Source organism: Callorhinus ursinus, unplaced genomic scaffold (genome assembly GCF_003265705.2).
Source record: "Callorhinus ursinus isolate GAN/ISIS: 27379988/994484 unplaced genomic scaffold, GSC_fseal_2.0 scaffold6, whole genome shotgun sequence".
Lineage (NCBI taxonomy): Eukaryota > Metazoa > Chordata > Mammalia > Carnivora > Otariidae > Callorhinus > Callorhinus ursinus.
In genome coordinates this window covers 14,880,077-14,897,522 of record NW_027397068.1, presented here as the reverse complement: position 1 = coordinate 14,897,522, position 17,446 = coordinate 14,880,077, and the positions used below count along the sequence as shown (strand labels likewise).

Below are 17,446 nucleotides of genomic sequence, written 5' to 3'. Positions count from 1 at the left end.
TCTGGATAAACTTGTTTGGCAAGCCATGACAAAGCCTTGGAAAACTCCCCTAGGCTTTAAGTTCCCCTATGAGAACTTAAGAGTTGTTATTTTGATAATGGGACTGCAAATGATCTAGCTAAAGGTAAAATCTGTGAGGGAAAAAAAAAGGCACCACTGTGTATGTCAAATCTAAATAAGTCAGAGGAAATAAATCTCACAGCCTCAACCAGAAAGCAATGTAACAATGGCAGATTAATGAAGGGGTCCCCAAATCTAAAATATATGGTGTCAGTAAGAATGGTCTTGCTGCTCATATGAGGCTTTGGGTGGACTGAAAACGTAAGAGGTTCATTTGGTTGAGCTGCATGCCACAACCACTCCATTCAAATTTGAAAGTAAATTTGCCTTGCCCTCTAATTCCTCTAGGCTCTTTGATTCTTCTCTATTCACTACCCTGACTTAAGCCATTTTGAGAAAGATGATTTTGAATGAGTTCTAGGTGTCCCTGATCCCAAGGAGAACCAAAGGCCATGAGTACTCATCTAGGTAAACTGGCAAATTTGGAAGAATAAAGAAACTAAAACTTATAGAATTCTATTGGAGAAAAGTGCCCAACTCATAGTCCTCTCTGGTTCTGTAGGTGTAGGGATATCCAGATTCAATTAATAAAATTTGGGCTAGGTATACATTGGAGAATGAGAGCTAATATAGCCTTGCAGTGGGGCTCTTTGGACTGATTCAATATAATATTGTGATTTTTACTGAGGAATGTATAGTAATATATATTAATGTGTGTGCTGTGAATACTTATAAAATGCAGAGTGGATTATCCCAATCAGGAAGTATAATGTATAGGAAATTGTTAGTAGTATGTGTAAAGCACTTCCCAACATGTCTGCCTATCTGATATTGCCTATCCTATTCAGAGTGGTCCAACAGAAACAATATATAATCCAGGAGGACAAACAGAAATCACAGCTTTGGTTAAATCTTAAAGGTGGCAAGAGCATGTTGCAATATTAACACAATAACCCTATATGGCCAGTGAAAAATGATAATGGGAGATGGGAGTCTACAATGGATTTTTGCCAACTGGATCCACTTGTTGCTGCTATAGGCCTATACATGAATCCATTGCACAGATTGATGACACTAGATGTGTTGAGTTGAACACAGCAAACACCTTCTTTTCTGTCCCACTGGCACCCAAGGACCAAGACCAATGTGCTTCATGTAGTAAGGCCTTCAATATACATTTGCAGTACTCCCCCAGGAGTACATAAGTTCCCCTACCATTTGCCACCAGGGGTTGAGCCAGGGTAACACTAATGCCTCTACCTTTTAATGTCTGAAATCTTCACTAAATAAATGACTTGTACATTGGCAAGTCAGAAGCCTCGGTGTCAATGGCCTTAACTGTGCTGTTATTACACTTTTACCAGCAAGAGAGGCTGATAAATCCCAAAGTAATTCAGAGGACTGGCAGCCAAAGTGTATCTTGGGCCTATGTGAGTTTATATCAAAACTCTCAAACATCAAGCAGTCAAGGAAAAACTGCTGTCACTTTTCCAAAGAGAGATCCAACAATTTATTGAACTCTTTTGGTATTGGAAGCAAGTGGGCATTCTACTTGGAACATTATATTGGCTAGTCCACAAATAAGCATCCTTTGAATGGGATCCAGACAAAAGTGTGTGTTGGAAGCTATCCAATGAGCTCTGCATGCTCTCTAAACTACTGTCTTCTCTAAGCTGCAAGTCTTTCTGACTGATAATTTTGCTATTTGGAGTATCTGGCAAAGGGAGGCACCCTACATTCAGTGATGCTCTTAGAGGTTTTGGATTTGTTGCCTCCATGACACAGTTACCAGGTATAACCCTTTTGAAAATCAGCAGCCAGCTTGCTATGAAACACTAGGCAAAACTGCATACTTCACCTTGAGGGCTTTGTGACTTTCCAGCCTAATATTACCATCTGGGGTTGGGTTGACTTGGATTCAGTGACTAACAATGGCTAACAAGGAAAGGTTCAACAATCCTCTCTTGTCAAGCAGAAGCAGTGTATCCAAGAATGGTTGAGGAATGAGGCTGACCTGGCCCCTAGGGCATCTTTTCTTTACATGAGAAGGAAGAAATTGGTAATCATCTCTTTGGGGAAATCTTTCTCTTCCTCTCCCCTGATTGAAGCAAAGCTGTTGGCACAATAGGATTCTTGATTCACAGAGGTTGCCCTAAGTGCCCAGGCCTGGTTTCCTGATATTTCATCTAAACTGACACTTGATGGTGTCCACTGGACTGCTGCAGCTGTGCAACCACAACACCAGCTATGCAAAACTGAACATGGACGTGATTGTTCAATTCAGTAAACCAGTACTCTCCTTGATGAAACTCATTTTATGTTTACTGCCTCTTGAGCTGTGGCCAGTAGTCTAGACTGTTTATTCTGCCACCTGGTAAACTAGAGCCTGGCAGATTAGAGACACCTCTCTTTAGGACCACCAACTGTGGAAACAAATCATGCTGCCTATTGAACCATCTGGGCCAGTCATGGAGATGGCTACAGTGAGGGCCTGTTCTTTGATGAGACCAAGTGCTATACTGTCTAGATTGCCACTATTTCTGTCTAGACTTACCTCCCACCAGGTATAGCAACACATCCATCACCATAGATTGAGCACAAAGTAAAGGACAATAGGTTTATAACACACAGTATACCACTGTACACCAGACATATGAATCTTACCATTAAGTGGATGTTTGTCCTGTGGTAGGAGAAACCACATCACATTGGAGGTTGCACTCACCTGCTCATGGCATAGCGACTAAACCAAACTATGGACACCTCTCAGGGGGATCAGCAGTGCTCACAGCTCTCAACAATTTTCAAATTACAGTGTTGCTGTTCCATGTCTGATCAGCAGAGTCCAACACACCACTGTGGGGGCTCTTTAAACTGGTCTATGCCATGTGTTCAGCTTTATGGACCATTGACAGCTAACACTGGTGCATCTTTTATGTATAAGTCACATGACAATGAGCTAATAATCAAGTTACTCAATGGACTTCCTATAATGACTAAAGCACTTGGAATTGTAGAACATTAGAATATCCTCAAAAATTGACCCAAAAAGGTTTCTGGCTTTACCTCCCTCAACTCTTCCTCATCTACACACCATAGTAAATCAGTTTGACCACTAAATATAGCTATCTCCAGATCCTGACTTGACCATTATTGAGCGTGCTACTTATTAGTTTTCCCCAATATCAACTCCAGGATGGCTTGGTTTCTACAACCTCTGTTTAATTCTTATTCAACCACCTGGATTCTCTTAGAAGAATGGCATAGTTACATCATAAAGATAATGACCACTTGGTCGAGTATGCTGCTTGCTAAGTTCCCCTACAGCAGCCCACACTGGCCAAAGTGAGGGAAATAACAGAGCTTTATGAGTTTAACTAAATTGCTTTTGTAACTTCTGCACCTGTCCCTTCTAAATTAAAACTGGGAGTGTGAGTAGGGGATGATTGAGAAAAGGTAAAGTTATAGCTACTGTAATGGGACACAGGTATTTTATGGTACTGTAGGAAGAGCAACAAGCTGGCATCTGGGGAAGGATCATCTTAGACCATGGGAGACACAGATGGCAAAAGGACATTAATATTTTTTTTTCCTTTAGACCATGCCTGGAGCCTTCCTCAAGAAAAATCCTCTTATGTGTCTCTCCCAAACTATCAAGCACCTAAATTTAATTGATTTCTGGGTCATAATTCCCCATAAGACGGCTCTGGTCACCATTTGATTGCCACTCATCTTAAAATCACAAAAAAGTCTATCAAAAGGGAAGGTAATAACCCTAGTCCCCACATTTCCCAGTACAATTCCTTTTTTCCCCAGTATAATTCCTGTAAACACCTTTAGTTATCTGCTTCATCCACATTCCCACTGCTGTAGCATAGTGATTTCCTGGATTGGTTGAAGGTTATCTGGCTGATAGCATGGACCAGACAGACTGGACTAACTATCTTCAAACATTACCTTCAAAAACAATGAGTAGATTCAATTATTCAACTGAACTGAAACCTAAGACCTACCAGATGGCTTGGAGACCACAAATGGAGCAATATCAACTTGTGCTTCTGGGTGATGTAGATTCCACTTCAGGAGCTTCCATAATTGTAAACGGCTCTCTTTTTAGGGACACCAAGTGTACTCTTGGGATTACAGGTCTGTGTGGAAACCAAGGATTGTCTTATTTCTGTCCCCCTAAAATGATGATTATCCTCTTAGGAGTAATCATAAGTGATCTCTAAGATTTTAAGGAAACACTCCCAGTAGACAGTGTAGCCCTTGAATGACTCTTCTGTGTCTCCAAAATGAGCTACACTTAGTTGCTTGGGGAATCTTCCCAGAAGCGTAGCTGATTTGCTACTTACTCCAACTTCATAGTCAGTTTCCCCTATAATATGAGTCATTACAGGGAAAATTAGAATTAGAAAATTCTATTAGGAAAAGGGATATAAGTGCTTGCTTCGCCAGCACATACACTGAAATTGGAACAATACAGAGAAGATTAGCATGGCCCCTGTGCAAGGATGACACACAAATTCATGAAGAAAAGTGTATAAAGTTTGTCTTTGATATTAATTGAGGTGATCCTAAAGATACCACCTCAGTCCTAGAATGCATTCAGGTTAGCCTTAACTCAGTGGCCAGGCTTGTTATAGATTATATTGGCCATAGATTTTCTCCTTGCAGGGCAAGGTAGAGTCTGTGTGATCTCTAATATATCCAGTTGTACCTGGATTAAGGCCTTGAGCCAAGTGGAAAGGTCAATGTGGAAACTTAAGGAGGAATACACCCAGATTTCTCAGGTAGATCCAGATGGTTGAGATTTGCCTAGCTGATTGGGTCTAAGACACCTGATGTTAATACTGAATATTGCCTCATCCTGATGCTCACAGTCCTGTTGATAGTAACCCTAATTAAATGTAGTATAAGAATAATTTAACAGATTTAGTCCTAATCTCTGTGAGTCATATTGATCAATGTGCCTGACAGAGTAGTGTACTCATAGGAAATTTTTCCAGAAGTCAAAACACTGTTGAATCAAGGAATGAATATAGTTAAAAGACAATTCTCCATGGGTCTTACTGTTCAGATATTGTTTCCCTTTGGGTCAAAGATCAATCAGGCTTACTGCCCATTCTAAAAGATTCATTTTTTTTCCTACAGTTGGAATTCTACTCCTATAAGTCAAATCATGATGTGTGAGTGGGCACTTGGCCCACTTAACATTGCCCTGTGGGACACCAGCATAAAATGTTGATACTCTGACTACTACTATTGCTGTGAGTAATAAAGTTCTTTGTTTCTGATTCAGGAGTCTCATGTCTTCCCCCAGCACCCATGAAACTACAGCAAGCTAACTTGGCACATAGGTAGGGTAAAGTGTCAGAACTTACTGAATTCTTGACATCTGTATTACTAATGCATACTAATTATGATTTCAGTTATATTAGGGAGAGTAGACTTTAGAATGTATAGCTAACATTTTCATAGGATACTAGACTTTAGAATAATTAATTGAATAAATTAATGTGGTTATATAGAAAGTTATTCAGTATGTCCTGAGAAGAACTCAGGGGATTGATTTTAATATTTTGGAAAAACTGCTGAAAAATATAGAAAATGCCCAATGACACAAGTTGTGCTTTGATGTTTGCAGATAGCTTGAAGTCTATGGATTTCTTTTTTTAAGTAGGCCCCATCCAGTGTGGAACCCAACACAGGACTTGAGCTCACAACCCTGAGATCAAGATCTGAGCTGAGATAAAAAGTCTGACACCCAACCAAGTGAGCCACTCTGGTGACCCAGAAGTTTATGGATTTTCTAATTGAGAACCTTTGCTATAAGAGAACCTACTCCTCTGGAGTAAAAGATGAGTATGCTGCTCCTAGGTCAAGCTTTTGGCACCTCCTCATAATAACCCAAATAGATTACAGTATCTTCGCACTGAGTTCTAGGAAATGCAACATATTGATAAACAGAACACTAGAATGCTTGAAGATCTACTGCTGGGTAGGTGGGTATATTAATATATTGTATATCTGGAGTCATATGATTCAGATAAGTTCCAAGAAATAGAAAAGCACTACTCATTTGGAGTGAGTTATATATACATTCCTCTAGCATGAGTTGTTTAACGAAAGATAGCAAAGAATGGTTAGTCAAACCTTAAGGAAATATCTTTCTATAATGTCTTATTCTTACAGCAAAATGGATCAAGACTTGCAACGCTAAAGTTCCCTTCAGAAATGTATGGGGAAAAGATGTACTTGGGAAAAAGTATTCAAAATTTTCTTCTTTGCTGGTATTAGAAAAAGGTATTGAGGGTAGGGAAAGGTTATTAGCTTGCTATTACTCAATCCCTGCTGAGCACAGAAGAACATAAAATAGGAATAAAGAAAGGAAGTCAGCTCTCCAATCCCAGCTGCAGGCTGATGAATCAGTTAGTGATTAATTGTTGCTACTAGTAATTGAAATAATCATATTTCAGAGGGAGGGGAAAAAAGCATTTGGTCTCTAAAATGCTTTTGCCTCAAAATGTAATTGCTGCAATATTATTGGATATCTTAAAAAGAGATATAAATTTCTTAATGTAAAACTAAAAGGAATGTGATTCCCAAGATTGACCCAACATCTGGCATCAGGTTTTGAAAACTCTCCTCTGTCAAAAACAGTAGTCCCTTTGCACCAGCCCTCTTATTTTCTTATACACATTTCTTTTAAGTTTGCTTTATAGAGAAGACAGCATAATGTAGCATGCAAAACAACAAACTAATATATATTACCTTAATGTTGGTAAAGCCGGTGAGTTCACATTTACTCCCTCCCCCCAAAATGGTGCTTATATTTTTAAAGTAATGTTAATGTGTTAATCAACAGGCTTTATCATGTTCCAAATTCTAATTGTATATGGCCCCATGCCAAGGATTTGGGGAGTCACTGCCTTCAAGTAGTTTACTCCTAATTGTGAAGATATAGTATGTATGTAAAATGTTGCCCATCAATATGGTGTACATGAGTACTATAGAAAGATTTCATGAAGTTATAAATTGGCATTTAGTGAGTACTTAACATATTCAGGTCCTCCAGAAAGTTTTTTTTTTTTTTCAAAACTAATCTCCACAATCACCCTGAGATGAAAGTATCATACCAATTTGAAATGGTGAATAAATAGGATCAGGAAGGTTAAGTCATCCACTCAATTCCACACTGCCAAAATAATAAAAAACAATTTGTGTAGAACAATTTTCAAATGTGCTTCTGCTTCTATCTGATTGCAAAAAGGAGAGAGAGAGATAACTCCACATTTTAAATCCTTGGTGATAACAAAAGCCTGAGATAGTAGCATTTATGGAACAGAAGAATTACGAGAAGAAAAATAATTGGCATGGGAGGAAAGATGAGTTTATTTGTAATATATTGTTTCTGAGGTGATACTAAGCAATATAAGAAGAAATACCAATGAGCAGATAGAGGTAAAAGATTCTAGTTAAAAAAAGAGAAATCAGAATTGTAGATGTGGGCGTGGTACTCAACAGTGTTTCAATGACATAATGAAGAAAATAGTAATAAATGAGCAACCATATGTTGTGCATGCAACTTTTCACATTAAAAAAGGGAATCCATTTTTTCTCCTCCTAACATGGGGTTGGTTTTGGACTTGATTTGACCGATAGAAAGTGGTAGAGTGACACTGTACTAGTTCAGGGTGTAGGCTTTATGAGATATGACATTCTTTTGCTATCCTGAGGCTCTTGGTAAAGAAGTCCAGGCTGTCCATCTGGAGAAAGGAACCATGTGAAGAGAGGAGCCCCAGCCAATAACCCAGCAGTATGGCCCCTGACAAGTGAGTGAGGCCATTCTTGATCCTCCAACCCACCTACCATCTGAGTAAGTAAGCCCCGCTGACACAACAGAACAGAGATTAAACATCTCTGATGGGCCCTGCTTAAATTCCTGAACCACAGAATTGTAATTAATAAACATGTTGCATTTTATCCACTTAGTGTTAGGGGAGTATGTTTCACAGCACAGTACTGCTAAAACACAGAAGGAGACTAACAATAAGTAATTAAACAAATACTTGCTTTTTCTTCCTGTCACATAATAAAACATTCTATTAAGAAACATAAAACAGGAGGGGCGCCTGGGTGGCTCAGCTGGTTAAGCATCTGCCTTCAGCTCAGGTCATGATCCCAGGGTCCTGGGATTGAGCCCCGCATCGGGCTCTCTGCTCAGCGGGGAGCCTGCTTCGCCCTCTGGCCTGCTCTTGCTTGTGCTCTCTCTCTATATATAAAATAAATAAAAAATAAAATCTTAAAAAAAAAGAAAAAGGAAAAAAAGAAACAAACAGGACTTAACAGGATAGAGAACTATCAAGGAAGTGACAGAGAAATATTTTCATTGGGTAGTCAGAAGCTTCCCGAAAAGGCGACATTTGAGTAGATAAGGAAGTTAGAGAACCAAATGGGTAACAAAGATGGACCATGAATATCAGAGAAAACTTAATTCCCAAATGTTTGATAATATGTTAATAAGCAACACATCCAAAATCAAATTCACCATCCCACCTATATTGGTATCATTATAGAGGGCCCTTCCCACCATCTCTTCTTTGGCCAATGTAACCATTTATCTTTAAAAATCAATTCAGAAGCCACCTTCTCCAGAAAGACTTACCTAACTTCTTTCATCTGGCCTAGTGTTCTCTTCTATGTCATCATAACCACCAGTATTTTCTTGTGTGAGAGAATCAAATACATGATGTGTCTTTTTTTTCTTTAACCGAATCTCACACCATTAAGCTCAAAACTCGTTTTGAACTTTCTAACCTCACAACATGCATCTTGTAGGTGGACGGCAGTGTTTTCTTGCCTCTAGTTATACTGTGCCCACTATCCTTTCTTTTATTCTTCTATTTTATCTCCCACTGGATCCCAGCTTAAGCACATCACCAAAATTTAGATTAAATCAAGAAAAAAGCTTTTGACCAATCACTGCCTAATCTGTCACTGAAAAGTAGAAACAAAGCAAAGCTTTTATCAACCAGAAAATGTACTGTGCTTCCTTTGGGAAGGCAAACAAGACAGCAGATATAGAAGCCTCACTCAAAAGAGGAAAAAGAAACTGAAGGATTTTAAGAGTAACACCTGTCAAATGGAGCAGTAATGTGTACTATTTGACAAAATAAGCTGGTGACTGTCAAAATAAATAATAAACCTTCCAGCTCTGACTAATGACTGAACTATCCTGGAAGACTTGAGGGAAGCATCCAAAAAAGGCAAAATTGAAAGAAAAATTGGAACAGTCGGCACAGCCTCCTAGCAGCTAAATTTGAAATAATTTTGGAAAAATTCAAACCATTCACCAGGTTTAGTGGCAGAGGGGAAGGTTCCAACAACTCTTCTGATTGAGCATTCCACTTTCGTTAGGAAATCACATCTCTTCTGATGGAGTGCCAAGAAGTTGGTCTCTGCTTTTTCAATACGGAAACAATCCTACTGTGACTGTGGCATTCTCTGTGCAGAGTTTCAGCTGACTGCCAAGAACATCATCACGAAGAGCAGCCAGAGCTGGACCCCTTTGTATGCCAGAGTGGGGCAAACTGCAGAAAAGGCAGAGATCCAGAGAAAGTCCTTTTTTTTTTTTTTTTTGCTTTCTTCTTTTACTGTAGCTATACGAGATGATGGATGTTAACTAAATTTATTGAGGTAATCATTTTGTAATATATATAAATCAAACCATTATGCTATACACCTTAAACTTATACAGTGTATGTCATTTATACCTCAATAAAACTAGAAAAAATGAAAAACATAAAATAAAATGGATTATTGTCATTTTGTTAGTTGTGATAATATTTTGACTATGCATAGTCCATTTTAATACCTTTTCACTTCCATTTCTTCCCAGGCAAGCCACCCAATTTTCCTTTTCCCATAGCCCCTTCAAGGGTCATCTTATTTTCCCTTTCCAGCAAGCAGGGTTTTCTAAGATGATTACAAAGAAAACTGCCTGAGTGAGTGTCTGCTCATAATGACCCTTTCCCGGGGAAGTTTCATTTAAACAAATTGTTTTATAGAGACCCGAAAAGCCTTGAAAAATTCCTGCTCTAAAATTCAATAATAAATCACAAGTGGGAGAATACATTGTTAGTGGAAGAATTTTTAGCATCTCAAAAATATAGCCCTGCAAAAGACGTCTTGCTTCAGAAATTACCCACTTATGCCTCAAGTTCTAAATAGCAGAGGTGAGTACTGGTCTGTCCCTCTGCTTGACTCCTTTAATTGTGCTTTTGTTCCCAGGAGAAGCTTTTCTCTGCACTCCCTAAGTCAAAGTGTCAGAGAAAAGAGAAAAAAAAAAAAAAACACTAAGCAGAATATCTGCTTCTAAGGAGGGGCCTGTCTACATATTATTTAGCCTACAGTAACATGGCTTGTTTTCTTGGGCGCCTGGGTGGCTCAGTTGGTTAAGCGACTGCCTTCGGCTCAGGTCATGATCCTGGAGTCCCGGGATCGAGTCCCCCATCAGGCTTCCTGCTCAGGGAGGAACCTGCTTCTCCCTCTGGCCCTCCCCCCTCTCATGTGCTCTGTCTCTCTCTTTCTCATTCTCACCCTCTCAAAATAAATAAATAAATGTTTAAAAAAAAAAAAACATGGCTTGTTTTCTCACTTAATTTTATTTATTTATGTTCTTTCATTATTTATTTCTCCTTCATCTGTTTTATGCATTAGATTGTATTGACTCTAGTTCCAAATATGTTTTTCATAAGGATTTGATTCGGTCATAAATAAACCATTTTGAGATATGAAATAAGCAAAATATCAAATCAAAAAAACATACAATTAATATTTGTTCATTTCTAACCAAACATACCTGCTAAAATCTATAATTTAAAAAAATTCTGACCCTTTTGTTTGTTTGTTTTAAGCGTTAACTTGGAGAATTGTGCTAGTCTAAAACTGCATCTCTACATCATTTTATTGCCATATTCATTAAAACAAAAAATCAAGACATATTCTGATTGCAGAATGAATATCTGAACTCAGGACCATTCCAGATATATGGGTAGCAAGTAACCGTCCATACATGCCTGTAAGTGAAGTAAAAAGTTGGTTCCTTCAAATATCCATAGCTCACAAATGGACAGAAATCAGGATGCCCTTGCTTCCTACCCAGTGATTTCAACATTCTAGGATAATTTGATTCACCAACCCATTTGGTTGATCCATCTTACTCTGATAGAGGATGATCCAACCCAGTCAACATCATGTCCAGTGTATCCTGTACTTCCTGCGGCAATTATTCTGCTTGGCAGGACACTCTTCTCTAAAGCCTTCTCTGCTCATTTTTCTTGCTGCCTCTGCAGGGTCAGTAATGTGTCTGCCAGTAAGTGTTGTCTCCTTCCATTTCCTATTCCCATAACCACGAGGAGTAGAAGCAGATTCCCTGTTGAGGAAAGAGCATTTGTCCATTAATAACCACACTAGTCTAGCAGCCAAATCCCATGTTGATGCTCTGGTCATTTTTAACGTGGACTACTATAACCACATTCTCTGCTGTCTCCAAGGCTTTATTTTTCATTCCAGTTTAAAATGATCTGCATTCTGCAGATCAAATCATTTTCTAGACGGATTTAAGTTATCCCCATGGGAAGGAAGAGCCTGGACTTGGCAATGTTGCATATAGGGAGTATGGAGTAGAATGGGGAGACAAGTGTCTAAAAGAGGCATTTAAATATACCATATGATGACAGAGACCCAACTTAGTAGTTTGGCCCGGAGGTGGGGGGGTTGTTTTTGGGTTTTGTTTGTTTGTTTTGCTTTTTTTTGCATTCCAGGGATCAGGAAATTTCAAGATCTTATTACAATTTTATTGACTATGTTTGACAAATTATGGGAATTTGCTCTGCCTGTGTCTCCCCTTATTATAAAGTATTGAAAAATATTTTAGGTAACTTTTGCAAGGTGCAAAGTCACCAAGGAGTACTGTCATACCATTGTTTACTAAACTTTTACTTTGATGCTGCCGAATCCACAGAGAGAATTTTTGAGAAGCAACTTGAGCAATAGTTACATTGTCCAACAAAATCTGCAGATAAGAATAAAAGTAAAGAATGTAAGACAATGTTAGAAAAAGTACAACTATTTGCTACCCTTGGAAACTCTGTTTAATTTCCTGGCATCCTGGACATTTTGCGGGCTTATATTTTGGAATTACTATAGCCCTCTAAGAAAGAGTTAATTCATTACCAAAAGGTGAGCCATTTCCTGTCTGCTCAGTTGTGGAATCAAACTAAGTACTATTTTATCAAAGGAACATTGGCTGTCACCCAGCGTTAATCATTTTCAGAACAATTATGATTTACTTTAGACATAAGGCTGATGGATCTCTATTTCCAGATTTCATTTTGGCAACTTTGAACCTTACCTCATATGTAAGATTATTGCTGAAAACAGTGTTTCTCCAAATTGTCCTCCTTCATTCTTTTTGTGTCTATCTTAAAAAAAAAAAAAATACAATTAATTGCATTCAAGCTAGCTAACCTATGTGACTGCCAGTGCTAGCTCAAATATTGTTTGCATATAATCCTACACAGATGTGGAGCCAATAGGGAGCTGGATGACTGTGTGCTTTTACACACCTTTTAGTTAAATTAAAGATCCAAAAGCTAAATCTTGTGTTCTGGGATAACATGTGAATTTGACATTTCCTGGAGGTTATTAGAACCATAAACCAATGACTAGACTATATTCATCCATTTAAGTGGTTTGTGACTATGAAAGACTAAATATTTACAATGTCTTTTATCCTTGGATACAATATAATGGTTTCATCATTTTAATAGCTCTGTATGCAAATGTGGTTGCATCCCACTTACATTTTTAGAAACATGCATTTCAAATAATTTGGGTCTCATTAACCATTTGAGTAAGGCCCAAGAGTGACAAAGCACACAGCAAGAGTTCAAGGAATTGAAATCACGATTTTAGTTTTATGTCTTCCCTCCTGAATCTTACATGATTTACCAAATTTTGCTGTAAACGTTCAGATAAGAAGAGATATTTTTACACACACAGTTCATCAGAAGGAAGTCACTAGCAGATCCCAGGCATCTGCTTATAAATGCCCGGCTGTGCACACAGATAGGGATCGGGGAATCCGATGTGAATGAACCGGAACAAAACCATCACAGCCACTATAGAAGCAATTGAAGCCATGTGCCCCACTGAAAGCTGCTTGAGTGGCTGTGTTGTATATAGGAAAACAACGGTATTATATTCCACAAAACCCATCATCTAGTCATTGGCCTTCAGAGTTCTAAGACTGCCTGAATGTTCTTCCTCTCATTATTTCCCCATGTTCTTAAATCTTGCTGTTTTCTGGAAAGAAAAATGAGTTGTTTATATTGGCTAATATTATTCCCTGCCCCCTTCCTCTTATGTATGATGAAAACTAAATCTGGTTTATTTTCAACATAGAAATGTAGGAACAACATTAGCTAGTTCCTTTTGTATTTGCCTCTATTCATCACAGGTTTTCACTTATATTAGTACTCATTGTTTTGCATAAAAGAAAAATAAAACATACCAACTGACATAGACAGTATCAAAATAAATTTATGGTTACCTCCCCTAAAGTGCACAAAGGATATGATCTATTAGAACTTTTGTGCTAAGACTTCTGGAATGCTCTATTCATAGTAGTTGATCTCAACAAATATTTCATAAATCATTATCCTAAAGCACCTATCAAGAATGTTTTATAATACCTTGGTTGGATCATCTGTCAAGCCATAGTTTATGTCATGATGAGGTTAGAGTCAAAATGAAAGAAATAAAGGATAAGAGATTTTTTGTTGTTTATAATATCCTGATCCTTAATGAATGTTCAAAGAAAATCATGTACATACAGAGGGATAATATTCCTTTTTTCCCCCTAGCAGAGGGAAATTCACACACACTCACATGTGATTGAATGTAATGCTTATATAACAAATGCTATGATACACTGGAAAGATATATAGGCTATAAGTAAAACAAAACAAAGCAAATATTTAAAACAAATCTAAAACTCTCATTTATTTGTTGGCTTTAATACTCAATTTCCTTATCTGTTATATGGGAACAACATCTGTGGTATAATACTTTGCAAAATCATTGAAGGCATAAAATGAAACAATGTGCTTGAAATCACTATAAAAATAAAAATCAACATGTAATGAGATATTAAATCACTGATAGTGTTGGCAAGTGAGGATACATGAACAAGACCCTGTGTCTGCCTTTTCAGAGCTCTCATACATTGGAAGAATCAGACCCATAAAAATGTCATGGGTGAAACAGTAGGGAGTATCTTGGAACACACCAGAAAGCCACGTAGGAGAGACAACATTTAGACTTGATATGGGAGGTAAGGGAAGGGCTCTTCAAGTGGAGAAGAAAGAAAACAATATTTCAGGCAGAGGGAGCAATATATACACATACCGATAAGCGTGAAAACTCACAATGAGTTCATCAAACTCACGGCTGAGATGGGGGAATAAAGGTAGTGATCAAGAGGTTCCTGAAGAAAAAAACTGATATATCAGAGTTATTTATGTATTATTTTGATTAGCCAAGAGTCTATTGCCCAACTGATGGGAAACTCTTGGATTTTTAAAGTGAAAAGTATATAATATTATGTATATTTTTGAAAAAAATTAACCTCAAATTAATAGGCCATGTGGACGTATTATGGAAAAAATTGGTATACAGACTAGAAATCCAAAAACAAAATGGCTAGGCAGTTATTATAATTATTCAAAAAGAAAAGATAAACAATCTATGATAATTTGGTTGTTTTGCAAAAGGTGAAAGAGAGGTTAAGTTGAGAGATAGAAATATGGTAGAATTAGTGGGATCTGGTAACCACTTAGAGCTGGGGAGTAAAGGAGAGGTAGTGATATGTTGGTGCATTAGGGGTGTCTGATGTATAAAATGGGTATAATTCTCTAAGCATGTACTTAAACTCTACCAGTATGAAAAGTATTCACTGCTCTAGTGTAGTTCTCCATGTTTGCCAATAACCCGCTCATTTCCTATTTGATCCCTCTTCCTGCCAGCACAAAGGCGTTTTAAAAAATACGTACAGCAGATGAAGCTGGTGATCACTTCCCTTGGGTAAGTTCTGAGATGAGATGTGGAAGATTTAGGAAAAATCCCACTGCACCTATCCCTTCTTATCATGCGCTCATTTGAACAGCATTCAGTTAAATCCTGGGATTTCTTTCGGCAGAGGTCTTTCCTATATGATTGGTGGAGTGGTTGTGAATCACTGTGACATGCATCTCTGGAGGGTCTCCTTTTTCACCCAGTACACTGATATACTTTGCCCAAGGGTGCAAATGTTCATGATAGCAACTTACTCAACTCATCTCTTTTCCCGTGTTTGATGCATGGCCTTCGGGTACCTGCATCATTGTTGTCTGGACATCTCACACTCTCACCTCCAATGAGGCAGGAATTAAACCTAATTAATTCCTCTTTATAACATTCAGTCCTGCCTCCTAAAAATATAGACATTTAATAAGTGTTTTGGTGATAATGGAATAATTTCTCTCTTCTAGGGTGCATCCCTTTCAACTGAAGCAAGAACAGCATACATTGTACTGGTTTAGGGAGGATAAATGTAATTCCATGACAATTAAAAATGATAGGAGGAGTAAAAACCCATCCATCTGCCTAATGACCAAACTTCAGTGGTGAAGAATTGATAATTCTAGTGGAATTTGTTAGTGGAAGAGTCTTTTATTTTAATACATTTTAGAAATTCTGGGGAGTCTGACTAACCCTGCTAACACAGTAGTGTCAAGCCATTTAAGGCAAACTCATTGAACTCAAGAAAAGGACAAGATCTGTATTTTCATGTTAGAACAAAAGAAAACATGATTTTTTTTTTCTGTTTAAATTAGTTCAAACTTTGTTCGTATTGTTTCCAGTATGGTACACAATCACAGAATTTAAGCCACACATGTATGCCTCTGTGTATGTGTGTATATCTCTGTGTGTATACATACGTATAGATAGAGATCTGTAGATATATGTATACATGCATATGTATATGAAGACTATATCTTTCTATATGTATGTCGTCATGGATAGTATATGTATGACTTAATATAAGATATATATATATATAATTATTTTTCTTTATGGTTTATTATCTGGAAAGATGTTTATATTCAATTTTCCAAATCTCAAACTTACTTATCAACTGAAATGGATAGACGGATGAATTAAAATAAGTTTTTACTGATACAAACTTAAGAATTAGATCATTTTTATTGTTGTGATAATTTGTGTATAGGTCTGTTTGTTTGGTTTTTATACCTACACAATTTGAAGTGTGCAGTTCCTAGAAACTGCTTGCTGGAAACTTGGTTGATTGGTTAAGGTTTCTTTTGATAGTCACATAATCAGCACTGTGAGCTTGGAATAAAAAGAAAAGAAAAAGCTAAAAGTAAAGCAAAAGGAAATTTCTCATTCTTACCTGAACACATTTTACAAATCTGTTCTATTTAGGGTAACATGTCTTGTCAAACAACAGGAAAATTAAAAGTACAGTGTAACCTATGTCCTAGGCTATTGAATAAATTTTTCTTGTTCAGTTCCCAGAGTGAAGGAAGTTGTACTGGTTATCTCAATGGCCTAGAAAAAGCATTACCTGCATATTTTCAAATTTAGCCTATTAAAGCACATTATCTCAAGTCAAGTCTATTAAAGCTACTATGGTGATTGTACTATATTTGTTACTAAGATATTATACAAATTCAATTTAATTCTTTCGCTGCAGCAATTGTTGTGGTAGATAGTGAGCTCTAAAAAGAAACAATATAATCAAGTCACTAGTCTTTAGTCTACATCAGAAATAAGATTTTTAAAATTTCATTTACAGAATTTTAAATCATGGAGTTGATTTTATAGATATTATTGAAATACTTAAGGGACACATTCTTATTTTAGAAATGTAGTTCTCATTTTATCATTTATATTTATGTTCCAGTAAACTTGCTTTTTCTTTGATTTAATTTTATCCACTGAAAAATTGCCTCTGATGTGTTTTGCGTTTCTCTCCTCTTCTGTAGATCTGTCCTTACATGTTTCACAACCAGCAGATTTACTCTGGTGCTGTTAGCAATTTCTGCCACCAGAGAAAGTTATGTTCCACACACACCACCCCTCGCCCCCCGTGGCTCCCTTGCAAAGGTTTAAGAGAAACTGAGCTATATTTCAGTTCAAACTGACATTTCTGTCCAGTTAAGTTACTTAGTTATTTCTTTTAAAATTTAATTTTTGTGGCTCAAAATAAATAACCATTATTAGTTTATATTGGCATTTTGAGACAAAGTTTATTATT

The 17,446-nt window shown here is 37.3% G+C and overlaps 1 non-coding gene across 1 annotated transcript; it reads left to right on the top strand.

Annotated features, from left to right (window-relative positions):
• The first annotated feature begins 4,502 nt into the window (after positions 1–4,502).
• On the top strand, positions 4,503–4,614 carry LOC112819506 (U6 spliceosomal RNA). Its single transcript, XR_003206879.1, has one exon. It is a non-coding gene; the product is annotated as a U6 spliceosomal RNA (small nuclear RNA).
• Positions 4,615–17,446: the final 12,832 nt, after the last annotated feature.